Genomic DNA, 19,925 nt, shown 5'->3' on the forward strand with positions numbered 1-19,925 from the left:
AATGGGTAAGAAATAATGTAGAAAGGTTAAGTGTTAATTATAGCATATGTAATACTAAATTGTATTGAGTAAAAGTAAGGAAAGTAAGGAAAATGGAGGAAAGGGTGGGTGAGGGAATAGAGATAAAAGATAAAATGAGGAAAGAAGGAAAGATGAATGAAAAAGAAATGGAATGAAGATGAGATAGAAGAAAAGCAGTATCAAGAAAGAATCCAATTGACAAAACACAACTAGGTAGAACTCTAAAAAACAAGTAATGAGAGATGATTCTAGAAACTACTGTACATAGAACAACTAATACAACAGCAATCATAAAAATATTCAGTATCTTTCTTGCTGAATTTTTTAAAATGAATTCCTTTGTCTCTAGGATTTTTACTTTAGCATACCCAGCTATGAAGTTGTTTGCGTGATGCAGTTATCACACTATTTGTTAGTTTTAAAGTTATGACTCAAATCAAACTTGTTAGGGAAGTCTGCATGCTGAACTCTGCCCCCTCCTTGATCAGCAGCAAGTATGGACAGAACACTGGCCATCTCAGAGTCAAGATCTCCTTCAATGTGGCTGTGTTATTGGAACTGCAGATCAGAGTACAACTCTGGAGGTGCAAGTGGCCATCCCTTTTACCTAGGCAGCCCTTGGGCTGATCTACATTGCACCACAGCCCTGTTCTGAGATCCTCAGTCTGTCTACTGTGGGGAGCTACACAAGAAGTACCAAGTCATGGCCCATATCCTCCATACCCTTCTGGGCATAGGGAAAGTGGTGGGACCCAGAGCAGGATGCTGCAGGTTGCTGCTTTCCATTCTGATCCATCCCAGTTTCACCACCTGTTGGTTCAATCCTTAGACAAGAATTCAGACCGTGAGTTTTAAAAGAAAGACCCTTTTATCTCCTCCTCTACTCTTCAGGTCATAGATTGATAGCCATAGTCCTTAGTCAGCTTTTTCACTGCTGAGAACAAACAGCCTGACAAGAACAATTTGAGGGGAGGAAAATTTTATTGGGGGGCTACTAGTTTTAGAGTTCTCAGTCCATATATGGTCAACTCTACTACCCAGGGCACGAGATGAGGCAAAATGTCATAGCAGAAGGGCATGGTTTTGTTATGTGGGTGGAGACATGATATCAGGAAGGAGAGAGAGAGAGAGAGAGCTCAACAGCAGCAGTGATATCTACCCAACAAGAATAAATACGTATCCCAAAGACATCTCCCTAGGGACCCACCTCCAGCTACAACCTGCCTACCTATAGTAACCACCTAGTTAATCCCTATCGAGGGACTTATGCACTAATTAATTTAAATCTCTCATAACCCAAACATTTCACCTCTAAACTTTCTTGCATGGTCTCACACAAGCTTTTGGGGGAACACCTAAATCTAAACCATAACCAGGAGCTTCCCCAGGATCCATGCCACAGAGTCACTCCTATGTTCAAGTTGAGCCATGGCTTGGGTGCCCACTTCTTCACTGAAAAACAAACCACAGTGGCCACTGGGTCCTAGGTACTCAAAGAGAACATAACAAGAACAAGATAAAAAGGAATTAGAAATAGAGAGGAGGGCTAGGGCTGGGGCTCAGCGGTAGAGCTCTTGCTTAGTATGAGTGAGGCACTGGGTTCCATCCTCAGCACGACATAAATGTAAATAAGTAAAATAAAGGTATTGTGTCCATCTGCAACCAAATATATATATAAAACAAATAGAAAATGTGAAAACTGCAGGGATTTCTAATCTCATCCTCAGGAAGTCTGAACAGTTTTTATTCTGATGCAGCTTCCTCAGTTTCATTAACTCTGCGGGAAAATGCCTGAACTCTTCAACACTGGTTCACTTCACAGTATCCGAGGTTTTTTTCCTGCTCCATTGGTGAAGTTCCTGGACAATGGAACCTGCTTTTCTTAAACTCACTGAGACTTCCTTTCCTGCCACTGGGGGAGCTTCCCCTCTGGACTGAGTCACCCTGCACCAGGTGCTGCTGCAGTCTATTCTTTTATTAATTCTCTTTCTATTCTAAACCACTTCTAAAACCCGATAGGCCTGGTTTTCATCGGGTTGCCAGCTCTGAATTGCCTTCCAGCATTTTCTCATGGCCTTTCTACAGTGGCATGCCACAGCAGAACTGCTGTTTGATTCCGTTTCAGAGAACAGCTACCATATGGTGGGTTCCTCTAGTTCACCATTTTCCAGAATCCCTCTGTTGCCTCTTTAGAATGTTACCTGAATGCTCCTATCTTACAGGGTTGAGTTTCGTAGGATCCCAACCACAGCTGCTCATTATTTTGCCTTTGTCTAATTATACTACCTACCACCCATGTATGCCTAAGTCTGAGTATCAGAACTTATGGTCATATATATACTTTATTATTTAATTGGTTATTACTTCCTTCTCAAGATCATCTATTAGCATAAGAAACTTTACAAAAAGCCTGGATCAAAATAATCCACTGACTGAAGAGAGAGAAAATGCCTAGAGTTGTAGTAAACCCAATTTGGATTATACTGGTTCCAATATGAAAAATCCATATTTGTAGGTTAACATCATGAGATATATAACTGGTGGTGTTGGGCTAAATTATTGGCACAAATGCAAAGCAGGAGAAATGAAACAATTTGTGATTCAGATCTTATTTTATATGTTTAAAGTCAATCTCACAACCAAAGTTTGCTTTTCCATTACCATACTACTCTATTACTTATGTTTCATCTTTGAAGTGATCAATAATAGTCATGGGGAAAATTCTGTGAGGACTACCATTTTTGCTTAATTTCTATGTTGACATTTTAACTTTCTTAAATTTGAGTGAACAATTATCTATATGAAATAAAAAGTTCAAATAAATGAAGTAATTGCACTTTTTTGACAGACACCTACCCACTTTTATGACCCCAGCAAAAATGTTAAATTATGAATCAGAATAATCACATGATGTTAAAAGTGTAACTAATAATATAATCAAGTTCTGAAACAAGATAAGATTTTCATTGTTTTAAAGTGTTTTCTGGCTAGAAGATAAGGTCCTACAAAGATCTATTGAATCTTTCAAACCAATAGTTGCATTTAAAATTATAACCTAAAGAACAGAATTAAAAAATAAAATGTGTCATTGAAATGTACCGACTTAATGCTAAAGTAATAGCATTGATACAAGTGCCATTCTTATCTACAGGTGAGATAGTTTCTGATTTGAGTGGTATGGTTGGAAAAGTAGAGGAAGGACATTGATCCATTAATGAATCAATCACTCCTTTATGTCAAATATTTCCTGTTTTTTCCCCATTGTTTTATAACCCTTGGACTAAGAATAACCCTACAGAGAGCAGTATATTACATTTCAAAATTGGTCAAATTTTATCAAACATCTTCTTGTGTACATAGACTACTAAGAATAACCCAGCAATCTTAAACCTTAGGAGATTGGTGTGAGAATTATTAAGGAAAACCTTTAACAACCCTTCCCCCCACCCTTCCACCTCTCAAGAAAACCAGGGAAGATAAAAGATGGAGGGAGACACTGAGTCAGAAGGCAGTAGGACCACAGTTCAACCTCAGAACTACAAACTTTTTCCATTAGCTAATCCTCCAAACATTTGCCATTAGCTGAGCTTTATTCTTAAATATATATACAGTCAACAAGAGCAATCTAAAACTGCAGGTAAAATATCATGAGTTTTGCCTTTTCTAGACATTCCTTGATAAGAAATGTCTCTGAGATAAATATAAAGATAACAACATTATAGAGAACATAATGTCAAGGATTAGAAATGATCACTCAGCAAGTATTTTAAGACTTGTATTTTTGTAGAAAGATAGCTTATTAGGATATATTGTACTAAAAAGTCCCTGGTGTCTATTGACAGACTACTTAATGTACAATAGTCTTTTTAGCCTGGATAAAGGAAATTTTAATTAACATTCATAAGAACACCGGCTAATGTTTAATAAATGCTAACTTTCTACCAATCACCATTTTAAATTCTTTTCGTGTTTTATTTTCTTGAGGCACAGATATTTGACATTTTCTATTAATTTCATTAAAAAATTCAAAAAAAAAATAAATAAAGCCTCATGCATCAACACCTCAATCTCTTTGTGATGTAAACTTGATAGGTCTTTTCCATTATAAAGATTTTCTGTTAGTTGTACCTTGTGCATTTCTACACTTAAATTGCATATTCTAACACTTATGCTAAAGTCAAGCTGTTTCCATCTGTTTAGGCTACACATTGCATCACTTAGCAGTATAAAAAGAGCAGTTTTCTTACACTCCTGGGACAAAAATCACACCGAATTCATAAGAGATCCAACACATAAAAATTCATTTCCTGAGTGGAAGCAGGGCAACGTCATGTAGCAAAAACTATTACTTTTTCATAGTGTTTATAATAAAGAAGTCAAGCAGCCATAGCCTTCAGGAGTGGACACCTCATCACTTTGCTGGAGCTCATTCACCGTCAGTCACAGCATGCGGAGTTAATTTCCCTGAGCATTGTTTCTCTGAGCACCAGAGGGACCCTGTCTGTGACTCTGTTCCACATGCTCTGCTAAAGAAAATCCCCTCCCCACTTATATGTTCATTGAATGGAATGATGGTTCTGGAATGATGGAGGACAGTTCAACTGCCATCTCACTGGGACTCTTCTCTCCCCACATAACCATCTAATGGGGACTGACAACAGTCTCCCGTCAGCGACTGTCATCCTGCCAGTTCAGTTGGCTTCAAAATCCAAAGGTTATGGCTCCTGCAAGAATTTCAGCATTGTGATAGCTCCTCCAACACCTCGTGGATTTGTCACCTCTGAAGCTGGGTCATTCCAAGAGCAGTTTCTACAAGAATTGTGCCTCTGTGAAAACATGACATTGTGCAGTTCTGTATGCACAGCAGTCCTGGTGACTGTTATCTGCTGAATTGCAGGAGCTGAGGCTTATTAAAATTCCCAGGAATCATTCACTGGCAAAAGGCTACATTTAACCCTTTCGAAAGTATTTTTTCAGAACACCCTATTGTGGTTAAAATAATCTTTAGGCGGCAATAGAATGAGTATTTGGGAAGTGCATGCAATTTTTATTTGGCAAATTCTTACCCTTTCAGAACCTCATGTCATTCCTATTCTAGAACCATCTGACATTATCTTTGTTCCTCTGATCTTACAGAAGTAGATAATATAAAGAACCAGCTGACTATTCAAACACTGGTAAGCTAATGTATTGTGACAGATTGAGAGGTATTATGTAACTCATTTTTTAAAGATTTGTTGTTTTTCAAAGGTTCTACCGTACTCAATGCATGTTTAAAAAATAAAAGGAGAGAAGAAAGAAAAAGACAAGAATAAAATAAGAAAGAAACAGATAAGGAGGAATAGAGGGAGGTATTATACTATATGGTACTGGAACTAAACTGCTGGGTTTGAATTGCACTTTGTCTCTCGCCTGTGGGCAAGTTATTTAATCTCTAAGACCTCAGTTCATGTCCCAGCATATATAAATTTTGATGCTTCTTCTAACTCTATGTGAAAGCTTTTCATCCCAGCTAGGAGCATCTTTTATTGAGAGAAGTAAATTTAATTTCTAAGTAAAGGTGATATGTAGATTATTCCAATTATATAACAAAAATAAAAGAGAATCTTAAGTCCACATCAGTATGTAATTGGGACTGCTATATCAACAATTAGTGGTAATACCAATCAAAATTGGGAGAGAGTTAAATTGAAAAAAAAATTACTTGCCTTTTATTTTCAGTTAGTGAAAAGGAAATAACGGCAGAAAAATTAGAAAAGATAAATATTAATATATGTCTGTTGAATTTAATACCATATAGAAACATAAAATGTTTTATGTATTTTATGATTCAGAATAACTGAGTCTTCTTAAATCAAAGGAGAAATATAATTTAATATCCAACAGATTATACAGGAGAAATGGTAAGCATAACTTAAGGCAGTTATTAAAATCATTAATCTGAGGGATAAAGAAGAATGAATAAAGAGAACATGTTGAGCAAGGTGATGAGAAAAAGGGAATTTTGATCCTTTTTCAAACAAAAACTTAAAATGTGAACTTAGTTATTGGGATTGTCTACATTAGTATCCTTCAACTATTCTGTCTCACCTCATTTTTGTTTTTTTTTTAAATTTGTTTATTTAAGATATACATGAGAGTAGAGTGTATTTTGACATGTTATACATACATGGAGTATAACTTATTCTAATTAGGATCCCATTATTGTGATAGTACAGGATATGGAATGTGGCTCAGTGGTCAAGTGCCCCTGAATTCAATCTCTGGAACAAAATCAATCAATCAATCAATCAATCAATCCCACGTCTGATCTTGAATGCTTTCATATTGTCAATATGACTCTTAAAGGAAAACAATGAATCTTCAAACACAAGCAAACAGTAAGAGACCAGGCCTTGTTAGTCCAAAGATGTCTTTTGGAAGAGTAATTTCAATACAGTAAAGAAGAGAAACAGAGAGAGAGAGAGAGAGAGAGAGAGAGAGAGAGAGAGAGAGAGAGAGAAAGAGAGAGAGACTGACTAGACCACTTCTACATAATCCACAGGTCAAGTAACACAGAGATCAGTAATTACACCTTTACCTGCTGGTGCTCCAAAACAGATGCCTACTAAAGAGCAAGCATTTTTTTTTTTTTCAACACCCTAAGGAAGCAATGAGCTGAAGGATGTCATATCTATTGTGTGGCAGATGTGCTTCCCCTCATCAGAAGCTCTATGGAACATTTTTTTTTTCTACTTAGCAATTTTTCTATTTACTTCAATTTAAAATTTGCAATACCTCATGAGATTAGCAAGCTTTTTCTTAAGGGAAGAAAATTAACATGCTTACAGAGCAGGTTTTTCTAAGCTATCACAGAACTAAGAGGCAGCTGGCAACTCCCCCTGAAACAAAGGCAACAGCAGCAGAAAGAGGGCGGGGAAGCACTTGAGAAAATCCTATATCACCTTAGCACCTTTCCTCTTAAACACAGAAACCTCCAGCAGGAGACCCGGCAACCATGAAGGTGACACTTGAAGAAAACTCAAAGAGGTGAGATCTCAATAGGTTTTGCTTAAACTGTCTGTTTAATGCATATTTGACCCACACTAAAAGGGAAATATCAGGTTCCCCTGACACAGTTTACCCTGTTCCTTGAATTTTCATTGAAGAATTTGAGAAATATGCATCTCTTTATGATGGTGCAAAAAAAGTTTGGGTACAGTGTTCAGGCATTTAATAAACAGAAGTTGCATTAAATATTTAATGTTTAGCATACTACATATTATTTCTTACTAATTTCCTAGCCCATTCCCCCTCAAAAAAGAAAGAAAATAGAAAAAAGAAAAAAAGAATCTGTATATTTGCAAATAACATACTTTTATTTTACTCCTCTTCTCAATATGTCTACTTTTGTTAAAAAAAAAAAAAAACAACTTTAAGCTTCTTGTCATTTTTAATGACATTTTTGTCTGAGCAATTTTTTTTTCTTATTTTCTGATTACTCACAATTTATAAACCAAAGCATTTGCCATTAATGTTTTTAGGCAGAAGATCCAAAGGTCACATATTAATATTGGTCCTTATTTGGAAGGAATAATGTGTGGCTAGAACATTTACACCAAGACATTTGCCTCATTAATGACATGTGAGGTGGAAGCAGAGACTTCTATATTATGGAATGCAATTATAAAGCAAATTTTTTGAGTATTTTCAAATATTGAAATGTAACCAACAATATGTAAAATCCACATTACATTTGGTTGAAACTCAAGTGATGTGTACACTAAAGTGAATAACCACAAATTCTGTGTCGTAAGCAAAAATGAATTTTAAAAGCATGAAATTCCATAATATAGTGCCACTAATTCATTGAAGAAATTGAAATAACCACATTATTATCTCTGATGATAGAAAAAATTAAAGTAAAATTATGAAAAAAACTTTCATATAAGATGCAAAATTGTACTTTTCTTTACATGTGCTCTATAGTGAAAATACATCAGACAATTCTTAAGCTTAACAAAAGGTATATGTACTTTCCTAATATAAATGCATATTACATCAAAATTTATGCCTGAGGTCTGAAACTTCTGGAGAACTATTTCAATTTTTCTACATTGGACTATAAATGAGTGGATTGTTTTTCTTTTCCCATAGGCTAGGGTATTATGCAGGTATTTTTTTGAGAAAAATATGCATGCAACATTACAATAGCCTAAACTGACTTATTGTGACTCTACTTTGAATATCTTTGAATGTTTTATTTTGAAGCTAAGTAGTCAAGGCTATATCTTGTCATCCAAACTTATATATGGTTATTATATTCAATATGCATCATACAGGTTGATATTCTAAAACATTACTAAAATGACATATTATATATAATTTGACATATTTATATGATGCTAAGATAACAATGGACTTTACCTGACATTATAATATAGATGTATAGAAATATTTTAAATATAGAGAAATTAACTAATATTTGGAAAAGATTGATTTTAACACTATGCCAGTCATGTATTGATACATAGAAAAATCACCTCAAATTCAGTATGTTACCACAATTAAAAGCATTTATTTTCCTCACAAGTCTGCCATTTATGCAAGAATTAGTGGGATGATTCATCTTTGCTCCCTGTGTCATTGATTGGTGTAGCTCAAAAATGAAAGCAGTTTAATGACAGGGGTTAAAATTTTCTAATGTACATGTTTGCAAACTAAATACCTTAGGCCAGGCCTTGCCCACACAATCTACTTTTGTAAACAAAGTTTTATTGGAACATAGTCTTAACTCAATTGATTGTGTACTATCCACAAGCATTTGTTTATATTGTAGTCACTTCTGCACAACAGGAGAATTAAGTAGTGGTAACAAAGACTGTGTAGTCTACAAAGAAAATATTTTCTCTTTCTCTTTAAAGGAAAAAAGAAAATGCTTCTGATATAAAGGTTCACTCACACATGTGAGGTGGTAGACATTAGCTGTAGACTAGAATCTCAGCTTAGATTAAAAAAAAAAAATCCTAAATCAGCCTGGTATAGTGGCACATGCCTGTAATCCCAGCTCATCCAGAGGCTGAATAGGCAGATCACTGGTTAAAAGCCAGCCTTGGGAATTTAGCAAGGCCCTAAGCAACTTATTAAGCCCTTGTCTCAAAATAAAAAATTAAAAATAAAGGGTGGGAGTGTTACTGGAGATGTGGCTCATTAGTAAAGTGCCTCTGAGCACAATTTCTAGTACTAAAAAAAAAAAAAAAATCCCACATTATCCTAAATGTTTGCTTTTCTCATGATGACATTCAAAAGCAAGCATCCCAAGAAATGGGAAATGGAAATAGCTAGATTATTAAGATCTAGGAAATAACATAACAGTTCAGATTCAAGAAAGCAGAGGCATACACACTCCCATCTCTTGAAAGGAGGAGTATCAATAAAAATCCATAAATTTAGGTTATGTATTAAACCATCATGAACTCATGATATTTTAAAGGTATGTATTCAAAATACTTGTTGTAAATATTACTCAAATATTCTTTGAGTATTTATTGAGCCCTTAAAATGAAGACTACTTTTATAAACAAATAAATATGGTTAATGTTTAAATAAGCATATATTTAAACATAGGTAAAAGGTGAATAATAATCATATAAATAAAAAAATGATTATGATCATTTAGAGAATAATAACTATTACAACAAGAGTGACTGGAAGGGTTATGAGTGTGTCTGTTTTGGTCAGGGAGGGCTTTGCTCCACTGATGACATTTTATCTGACAAGAAATAGCCAACAGGATAATTGCACATAGAAATAGAGCAAACACAAACACCATTTTTGAAAATGTAAACTTAGAATATTCCAAGGACAGAGGAAAGACAAGATTGATTAAAGTCTAATAGTAAAGAACCAAAACAGATTCTGCATCATAGAAGTGCATGGGAACCAGACCACTAGGATTTTATACTGTACAATTTTATTCTAAGCTTACTGGGAAGTCCTTGCAGTGCTATAAGGGAGTGGCATGCTCTGATCTCATTTTTTAAAATTTACACTGACTGCCATGGAGAAAGGATGATGGGCTTAGAGCAGGGCAGATAAAGAAAGAAACTAATGAGGCTGTGAGGATTGTATCCAGGTAAAAGCAGAGACACCAATGGAAAAGCAATTGCTAGAGTCAACGCAAAAGATGATGGTAACTTCTGCTAACTGACCTCCAACAAGATGAAAATATAATAAGAAAAAATTTGAAAACAGAGTCTGAAAGGACTTTTGTGGAGCAAGCCCCCTACATGGGAAAAGAGGTGAGACTGGGTGGTCTATTACTACTGAAATTCAGGTTTGCTTACCTCTGAGCTAGCCTGAAATTGGGGGATATTCATTAGTAGTTGGAAGAGCTGCACCCAAATGCACCTTCTCCAAAAGTCCAAAATCAACAAGTTAAAGTTGATAGCAGATAGGATTCTTAGAAAACTCCTTATTCTGACTCTGAACCCACTTTGGTATTTGAACTTTTTTGTGGGAGGCAGGGTTCTAGAGATTGAACTCAGGGTCACTGTACCACTGAGTCACATCCCCAGCCCCATTTTGTATTTTATTTAGAGACAGGGTCTCACTGAGTTGCTTAGCATCTTGTTTTTGCTGAGGCTGGCTTTGAACTCATGATCCTCCTGCCTTAGCCTCCTGAACCACTAGGATTACAGATGTGCGCCATTGTGCCTAGCCTGGTGTCTGAACTTTGACTCTTATTTACTGCAAATGAAGTTGTTCTCATGCTTAATGGAAGGACTCAGGGGATCACTGTCCAAAAGTGGGTGCCAGCAGCATGGGGGCACTGTGTGCTTCTTAGTTGAAAGATGAGAAAGCAGGGAATTTCGTTAAACTCTGCCTTTATGGAATAGAATCAGTTACTTGGGCTACACCTTGAGATATTAAACCCACCATAGAAAATGATCCAATGGGAGCACTCAAGGTAACTCCTTTGGTTTTTCTTTGAACCAAATGCAAGATGTTGGTCTCACAAGATAAGGAAGAAAAAATTCAGCAGACTTGATGTGTCAGTGAAGAGCGGGGAGTTCAGTGAGGATGAGAATTCCATTTTCTCCGTGCCAAATATGAGTTAATGTTAGATACTAAAGTTGCTAACAGTAAGTGGAGAGAAATTTGCAGAATTTCTCAAGACTGAAGAAGAAACAAAATACTTTTAATACTTTCGTGATAAATATTCTATCTGTCTTCAAATATTCTCCACCAACTGTACTGGAAATACGTTGTTGGAACAGGTAGGGAAAGTCAGATGTGTGAACTCATACCTGAATGAGTATCTCTGGTGGTCTCTGCTCTCCAGAAGCACCCACCTCTAGAAAAAAAGGCACAGGTTCTTACCATTAGCTTCAGAAAGATAACCCTGGGAAGAAAACAAAATAAACAAAAGCATTTGAGAATTTGGGAATTTTTTTTAGACTCCATCCTGCCCTGGAATCTGGTTGAGAGCAATGAACAATACACAGAAAACCTTTATTAAAATTGACCAAAATTAGGTAAGACGGACATTAGCCATGTAGGACTCTAAGGAAAAATAAAAAATTCCCCCAAAGCAGAAACTACTTCTAATTACCTCAACTTTTTGTCAGGCTTGGGAAGGAAGGCAGATGAAGAAAACCAGAAAAGCTGTTTGTCTTCTGTAAGGAATTTGGACTTCGTAAAAGACAAGACCAACATGGAATGAATCTGTCTTAGTAAAAGGCAGGAAAGGGAAAAGAGAGACTTGTAGACTTTGTATGGCTCCCTTCTATCCACTGTTCAGGTTTAGATGTGGTATACTCTAAAAGTTCACACGTGAGACAATGCAAGAAGGTTTAGAAGAGATTGGGTTATAGCCTTAGCTTAATCAGTGAGTTTTTCCCTAATGGAATTAACTAACGTTGGTAGGGTGTGGCTGGAGGTGGTGGGATTTGAGGCCTGGCTTTGGGTATACATTTATATCTGTGGAATGGAGTTTCTCTCTCTGCTTTCTGATCACCAATGTGTGCTGCTTCCCTCTGCCACCCTCCCCTACAGTGATGCTCTGCCTCACCTGGAGCCTGGAGGAATGGAGCCAGCCTTCTATGGACTAGGACCTCTGAAACCTTGAGCCCTCAAATAAACTTTTCCTCATTTAAAATTGTTCTGATTGGGTCCTTTATGTCACAGCAGAGAAAAATGACTAAAAACATCCACTGAGTGTTCAAAATCCTTGGGCATATCTGCAATTTCTCTTGTTTCTCCTTCTTCATTCAGGATGGAAGTGGGAAGAATTCTTGCAGAACTGCAGATAGAAATGGGCACGTAGATTCATGTCCAACAGTCTCTGAAATCTTTCAACGTTGTATACTCACATTAAGTTGGAGATTTGTATAGAATCCAGGGATATGACATATCAACTTTATCAATTTGTTATTAGATCAAAATTAGTAAATCCATGATCAAGTGTTTGGATATTCCCAAGCACTTAATAATTATGCACTTAGTTAATAATATCATTTCTATTTTAGAATTGCTGATGAGCTTGACCTCTATTATCCTTTCTGTTAACTTCTCAACAATGAAGTCAGCATTTACATGTAAAATCTGATGTCCTAGCCTGTGGGAATTTAAGCCTCTCCCCTCCACTAGGAAGTCACTATGGAGCAAACCCTCACATTAAAAAGAAATGCTTGGAGACAAGAATTTGCACAATAGAAGTCAGTTTGCACATGCGTGAATTCAGTCTTCTCTCCTTTCACTAACAGTAGACAGAACAAGTCCTGAAACAATGCATGTGGAACTTGACCCTGGATGCACTGCGACAACATTTCAAGCATTTTCCAAAAGACTCTTTTTCTGCTTCAAGATATCGCTCCAAATTTTGATGACGAACAGAGATGCCAATTTGCTTGCTTGGAGTTTAGTCTTCACATTTGCTGAGACGCAGCTAAATGAGATTTAGGAAGACACAATACAAATAGCCTTGCACAAAAGATTTCAAATCAAATGCCGCTGGTACCATATCCAGCTGTGGACAATGTGCCTTTTTACACTTCTGCCAACTCCACTCTTGCTTTTATAAAGAGGAAGGGAGTCCAGCTGCCCTAACTCATAGTTCCTTAGGCCTCTCCCCAGGAATTTCTTTGCTCTGCCCAAGACTGAAAATGACTTTAGGGTCCTGTACCAGTAGTCTGTAAGTGAGCATAAATAATAACCCTAGAGAGACCATCTTCAATATCCCAGGTGCCAATAGGATTGGCTTTATGTGTAAGTGACATAGATGTTAGTCCATATTATATAATTTTAGAGAACCTAAAAATGACCTCAGAACTTCTCAAATCTCTTCCACGTATTGTTTTATAAGTTGAAGTCTTTATTGGTTTATAATTCTACATGTACTTCATGATCTATTTTGTTTTTTAAATGACCTCTAAATAGTTTCTTCCACATATTTTCCAATCAGAAATTTTTCATTAAAAAAAAGGAACAGAAACTTAAGAGGCCACAGCTAAAGTATTATGTGAAATAAGCATGTACTTAAATTCATATAATAGTCATGTATTAGCTTTCTGTCACTGTGACAACATACTTAGATTTTTTTAGAAGAGGTAAAGTTTATTTGGGCTCACAGTCTCAGTCTATGAACAGCTGGCTCCATTCATCAGGGCACAGGTGAGGCAGAACATTCTGGCCGAAGACTGGCAGAGGGAAGCAGCTCATGTGATGATCAGAAAGCAGAGAGAGAAAGAGGGGGGCGGGGAGGGAGAGACTCTACTCTCCAGACACAAAAGACACACCCCAAAGACATGCCCTAGGGAACCACCTCCTCCAGCCACACCCTACCTGCTTTCAATTATAACTCAGTTAATCTCAACAAGGGATAAATTACTAATTGGGTCAAAACTCTCATAATCCAATCATTTCTCCTCTAAAACCTCCTACATTATCTCACACATGAGCTTTTGGAGAACATTTCACATACAAACCATAATGCCTGACATAATCAACTTAGTAAAGGAAAGGGTTTACTGTGGCTCACAATTTTAAGGATGTCAGGGCATGGGTGCTTGATGCTACTGCTTTGGGCCTGTGGCAGCAGAGTCTATTACAGTAGGGAGCATATGGTGGGAGAGGTCTGCTTACCTCATGGCAACCCACGAAACAAAAAAAGAGAAAGGGGGCCATGATCCCAATATCCCTTTCAAGGGCATATCTCCTAATTACCTAACATTCTTCCACCAGGACCCATCTCGTTAAGGTTCTGCCACCTCCCAATGATCCACTGGCTGAAGACAGAGCCTTTAACACACGAGCCTTTGGAGGACATTCAAAATCCAAACCATAGAGGTTATTATGTATATGAAATATTAGTCATAAAACACCACATATAACAAGATAGATCCATGTGTGTATATACACACACAATCAGTACATGTTATCAGAAACAAGGTGCATGTGAAGGACAGAGATCATATGTCTCTGGGCTGGGCAAAAGGTAGGAAGGACAACAGATTTCACACTTGAGGCTAAGAAAAGGAAGACCAGAGCCCCAAGAGGGGAGGTTAGAATTTCAGAAAACAGATTTTGGCCTTTGGCCTTTCTTTGGCTATAAACAAGAATATTAAAAATAAAATCTTATTGTCAGGCACTTTCATATCAGACATGCTGTCTTATATAATTTGCCAGTTTCATGCAATACGTGCATAATGCCTATTCTAACTTCACTGATAAGAAACTGAGGCTCAAAGAGATCATCCTTCTGATAAGTAAATACAATATTTTCTGCCGTTTATTGAGTGCCTTCATTGCACCAATGCTTCTCTATTATAATTTCTACAGTCACTCTATGAAAGTCAGAATTATTTTCATTTTTCTTATGAGAATACAAAAGCCTAAAATGTAAATAATTCGCCCAAGGCAAAACTAATAAGTAGCTGATTTGTGTTCATGTTCAAATTTTGTGAGTGAATTGAGTGCACTTTCCATTGTGGAGGAAACTCATTTAAACTTATCATATTTCCACAGAGGAAAATGCATTTATTTCCCTTACAGTCCCCAGAAAAGAAATTTACAGGTGGGAGCACTCTTGGTATTTTCCATCCCCTCATTCCCTCCCCTCAGGAAGAAAGGAGTGACTTATCTGTTTAGCTGAAAGTATAGAGCACACAGAGTCAGGCCTTATGATCAGACTGTTCTTGGTCTCATGCTTTCTCTTCTCTCTGGACTCTAAGCTCACAGGCAGAGGAATCACTGGAGCCAACGAGACTGCATGGTCACGTAGAGCCTTCTAAGATGCAGGATAAAGAAGTGAACTTTCCTCTGACACCTATGGATGGTTCAGTGCCTGAGCAACACTGGGTCCTTCCTCATCGATAGTCTCGAAACTGCAAAAGGAACTAGAGAATATGAACACATTCTAAATGTATAAATGCACTATTTTACCTTGAGAAGAGACACAAAAATAGAAATCACTGCACTTAGTGAAATAAACACAGAACCAACTACCAAGCTGAGTGTGCAGCCAATATGCAATATATATATTTATTTAATTTTAACTCATTTGGATCTTGATATTTAGCCACCAGGAGAACCTCACATTAAGAATAACAATATCTAGCAGCAGGGGAATGCTTACTTTTTAAATATTCCTCAACTACAAAAGGAGAAGGCAAGATACCTTTAAAAAATTTCATATATTTTTTTCCTAAAGATAGCTACAGTCTATCTAACATAGAGAAAGTATAATGTCAACATTGATATAGAAATGATAAATGAATGAACAAAGGCCCCAACCTCCCTTCTTGGGGGCTCTATCTTCCTTTCCTTAGCCCCATATGCAGGACTTGCTCTCCTTCCCCAATTTTTTCCATCACAGAGTCATGGGACCTTTTTTCTTCCGTCTCTTCTTTTGACTAAAACACACTATCAGGGAAAAGGATATGCAGCTTCTCCCCAATAACCTGTACTGATATATATTTTACATATTTATACACACACATCTATGCATGCACATGCATATATGATATGTTGTTTGACAGACCCTTTAGAATGACCTTCTCTGAAGCAGATGTTTAGGCAACTTCGATACTTAGGACTTTTGAATCCTGAGTCAATAAAAGTGGGAGCTAAGTAGTAGGCAATAGCATGGGTGTGTCTGCTTCAGGTGATGAGAAAATAGCTTTATACTGCCACCCTTTCCTGGGGACTAAGGAAGCCATGAATGCAATGTGATTCTGGCATTGAAAAGTATCCCTGAAACACAGAAGCCTTTTCAAGTCAATTTCAACAAATGGATCATGTGTCTTTTCTAGCCTACATTCCTTTTTCTGTTTGCTAACTTTGGCTGCTTTTGTCATCAAATATTTTATTGCCTTCACTTCTACATAGATTTCAACAACTTCCCAAGTAAATTGCCAGGCTACCTGTGCAACAGAGTGAGACAAAAGTCAATTTTATGTATTGCTATGTTTTGAACCTATGTATCCTTCCAACATTTATATATTGAAACTTAAACCAGAAGGTGATAGTATTAAAAGCTGGGGCCTATAAGAGGCGATTAGGTCATGAGGGTTCTGTCCCTACAAATGGTATTAATGCCCTTAAAAATGAGGTTTCAGAGAACTCTCTGGTCTCTTTCACCCCTTTTGTTTCTTCTGCCTGGTGAAAATACAGCATTTTACCCTTTCCCCCACTCTCATCAAATAAAGATGCAGCAAGAAGTTTCTTTCTTAGAGATTGAGAGTGTCCCTCACCTGAGATAGAATCTACTGTTGCCTTGACCTTGGAATTTCCAGCTTCCAGAACTGTAAGACACAAATTTTTATTCTTTATAATTATCCAGTCTCAGGTATTTTGTTAAAGCAGGGGAAACAGACTAAAACACATTTTATTTGACCACCCACCTCCAACCAACAAAGTAAGTTTATGAGGCAAAGAGAAAAGTTGGAGGCTGAAAGTAGATCAATTTTGCAATGTTCTGCCAGAGCACTTCATCACTTAACATGTCCCTGATGTTCCCTGTTTTTTCAGCCCAATGAAAGGAAACTCAAGGATGTCACTTAGAACTTGATGCCATATTTGAAATGACACACTATTAAAATTTAATAACTTGAGGAATGAAAAGAGTATGAGCTTGGCTGTAATTACTGGTAGCACCAGAATGAAGGGCTGAACTTTGGGGAGTAATGGCACTTCCACTAACAGGCCAAGTGTTCATATTTGTCCTGTAAAAGACACTTGTTTTCCTATGCCAATGGGACTCCTGAGAATGTGAATGAAAGTGGGCTTTCAAGAACCCAGGATCAGGGGGAAGGCATAACTAGATCTTAAAAACAGAAATTGAGTAACTCTAGTGACTGGTGTGTCTGAGAATTCCACAAAAGTGCCTACAAGCAAGAGTTGGCTTAAAACACCCACTGAGGTCAGGGTAATCAAAGCAAAACCTATGGTGTCTATGTTGGAATTTTATGGCCCTCAGCCTTTCCTTTCTACAGGCTTCAAAAATCCAGATTTGCAAGACATCATTCCATGGTAAGTAATAAGAATAGCTGTTTTCTACTGCAGAATCCCTGCTGCTGGTGGATGACCCAAATTAGTGGAGTAGAAGAATTTTGACTGAAGTTGAGTATTGACTACATTATATTTCGACATAATAATTATTGATCCAAGGTTAAGATGACTTAGAAACAATTCATTATCTGAAAATGACCAGTGGGCCTGGTTGAACCTAAGGAATTGAAGTGTAAATGGAATTGGAGTCCAAGTGTAAAAGTATTAAGTGACTATTACAAGAAAAGAGCAGCTTCGCTTTCCTGCACTAAGAGCCCACTTTTTTTTTTTTTTTTTTTTTTTTTTTTGGTCTCAGGCTTTGATGCTAACAGTTTATTATTGTTCTTTTACTCGGGTGGCTCACAGAGGACCCACATAAAGGTGGACTAGACATGAGACCTCTGTAAAGGACAGGAAGATGTCAGGGTATATAAGACTCCATTCCCAGGAAGAAATAAAGGCAAAGGCAGTGGCTGTGGGCCTCATCTTGTTAGAGTTGAGTATTAACATATGGAAAACAAGCAATGGTCTCTTCAATATAGACAAGGAGACATACAGTGAGAAAGGACAGAATTAGTTAAGGAATATCATGGAAGGTATCCACATTTTGAAAGAGACTAAAGTTGAAATGTCTCATCACATCACAGTGTGAATTAATGAGGTCATTATCACCCCATCTTTGAATCCAGCATCTATCTACACTTTATCTCTTGCAGGCAGCTGCAGAGCTAGAAAGGACAAATGGACAGTTCAATGTCAGACAACACTGGCGATCGATCATAACGGAGTGTATGGAATAAACAGGTAGATTGACATAAGCACAATCTCCATGCATCCCAGGAAAGTGCTCCCTGAAGAATGGAAATAGCCCAGAGAATGCCCTCTCTTCTCCCAAGTTGTAAAATTAGCAATCTTTTAGCTTGGAAAAATATTTCGGACACAAATCAACTTAGGGGGTATAAGTCCAATATGTCAACTCCAAAACAGGCTAATCTTGTCAGGGAGCTTCAGCCTGCCAACCACAGACTGCCCTGCTGAGACTGAGGTCCTGCATCCAGTCTTCCCTCCTTGCCCAGCTTCCTGTGGATCTGTATTCTTGCCCAGCCCACTGATGCCATTAGGCATCTCCTGAGCAACCTGCTACTTGCTAATCACAGAAGCTTCTCACATGGCAGCATGCGTCTGACAGGCTCAGATTCTGGTCACAGCTTCTGTGCCAGGCACACCTGGGGCTGGAACCGCATGCCTGTGGCCGTGGAGTCTCTCAGATTTGTATAAGTCTCCTCTAAAGACTGAACTGAAAAAGTTCAATTCTCTGTGATTTCTAGGGGGACAAAACCTAATCACATTTTTCCTGAACCAATTATCTTTCCACCAAGGAAGGAATCAGATTCATTGCCAGTGGGTCTAACATTTGCTGCCAAAAAAAAAAAAAAAGTTTTGGTTTTTTTCCCTCCATGTAAGTCTTAAAAGCAAACCTTGATTTTTCTTTGCAGATTCAGATTCATGGATCATGTGACATTGTCAATTACACCCAATGCTTTTTTATACAATGACTGACATGGTACTTGATCTGATCCGTTGAGTGGAGTGATCCTTTACTGTTAGACTTCTACTTTTCCACTGGTTTAGCTGTGGTGTGGTATGTACTTTACTTAATCATAAATATAGCCACAGAGGCAGTTTATGGATTGTGTTTTGTGTTGATGTTTTTAAATAACATTGGCTCTTTTCAACACTTATTCTGAGGAATCAAAAGTTCTTCTTTTAATCAGATGGGGATTCATTTCCTCTCATCAGCACAAAACATAACTGACACATCTTTAAAATATAAGATAGTGATTTCCTTTCATTTCCTCTTTCTACTTGTAAATATAGACACAACTAGATTATCACCATGACAAAGTTGAAGTTACATTAATCTTTTCACCTAGCAAGGCATCCATTACCGGGAAAATATGGCTTGTATCATTCATTTCACTGATACCTAGTTTTAGCATGTACAGCTTGCGTCTCAGTAAATTCTTGCTCTCACTGATTCTTAAGGCATCAACAATGAAATTATATACCTTGAATCAAATATAGCTAGACACAAACATAAACAGAGAATAGTATTTTAGTTTTATAAAAATTATTCCTATCACCAATCTCAAGATACTGTAGACAATGAATTCTAAATAAATTAAACTTCTGCCAAATGCATATTTGTATTTGATTATTTTGACAAATCTTCAGTAGCTTGTTATTTCCTAACAAACACTGAATTAAGTACTTTTCTATTAATTGAACAGTCACCCACTACGTACCTCTGTGGCTCCTATGAAACTTGAAGCCAGTACAATTATTAGATCATAACAATGGTAGTGAAAAGCAAA

This window comes from Callospermophilus lateralis, chromosome 17, assembly GCF_048772815.1.
Source record: "Callospermophilus lateralis isolate mCalLat2 chromosome 17, mCalLat2.hap1, whole genome shotgun sequence".
In the NCBI taxonomy this organism is placed as follows: domain Eukaryota; kingdom Metazoa; phylum Chordata; class Mammalia; order Rodentia; family Sciuridae; genus Callospermophilus; species Callospermophilus lateralis.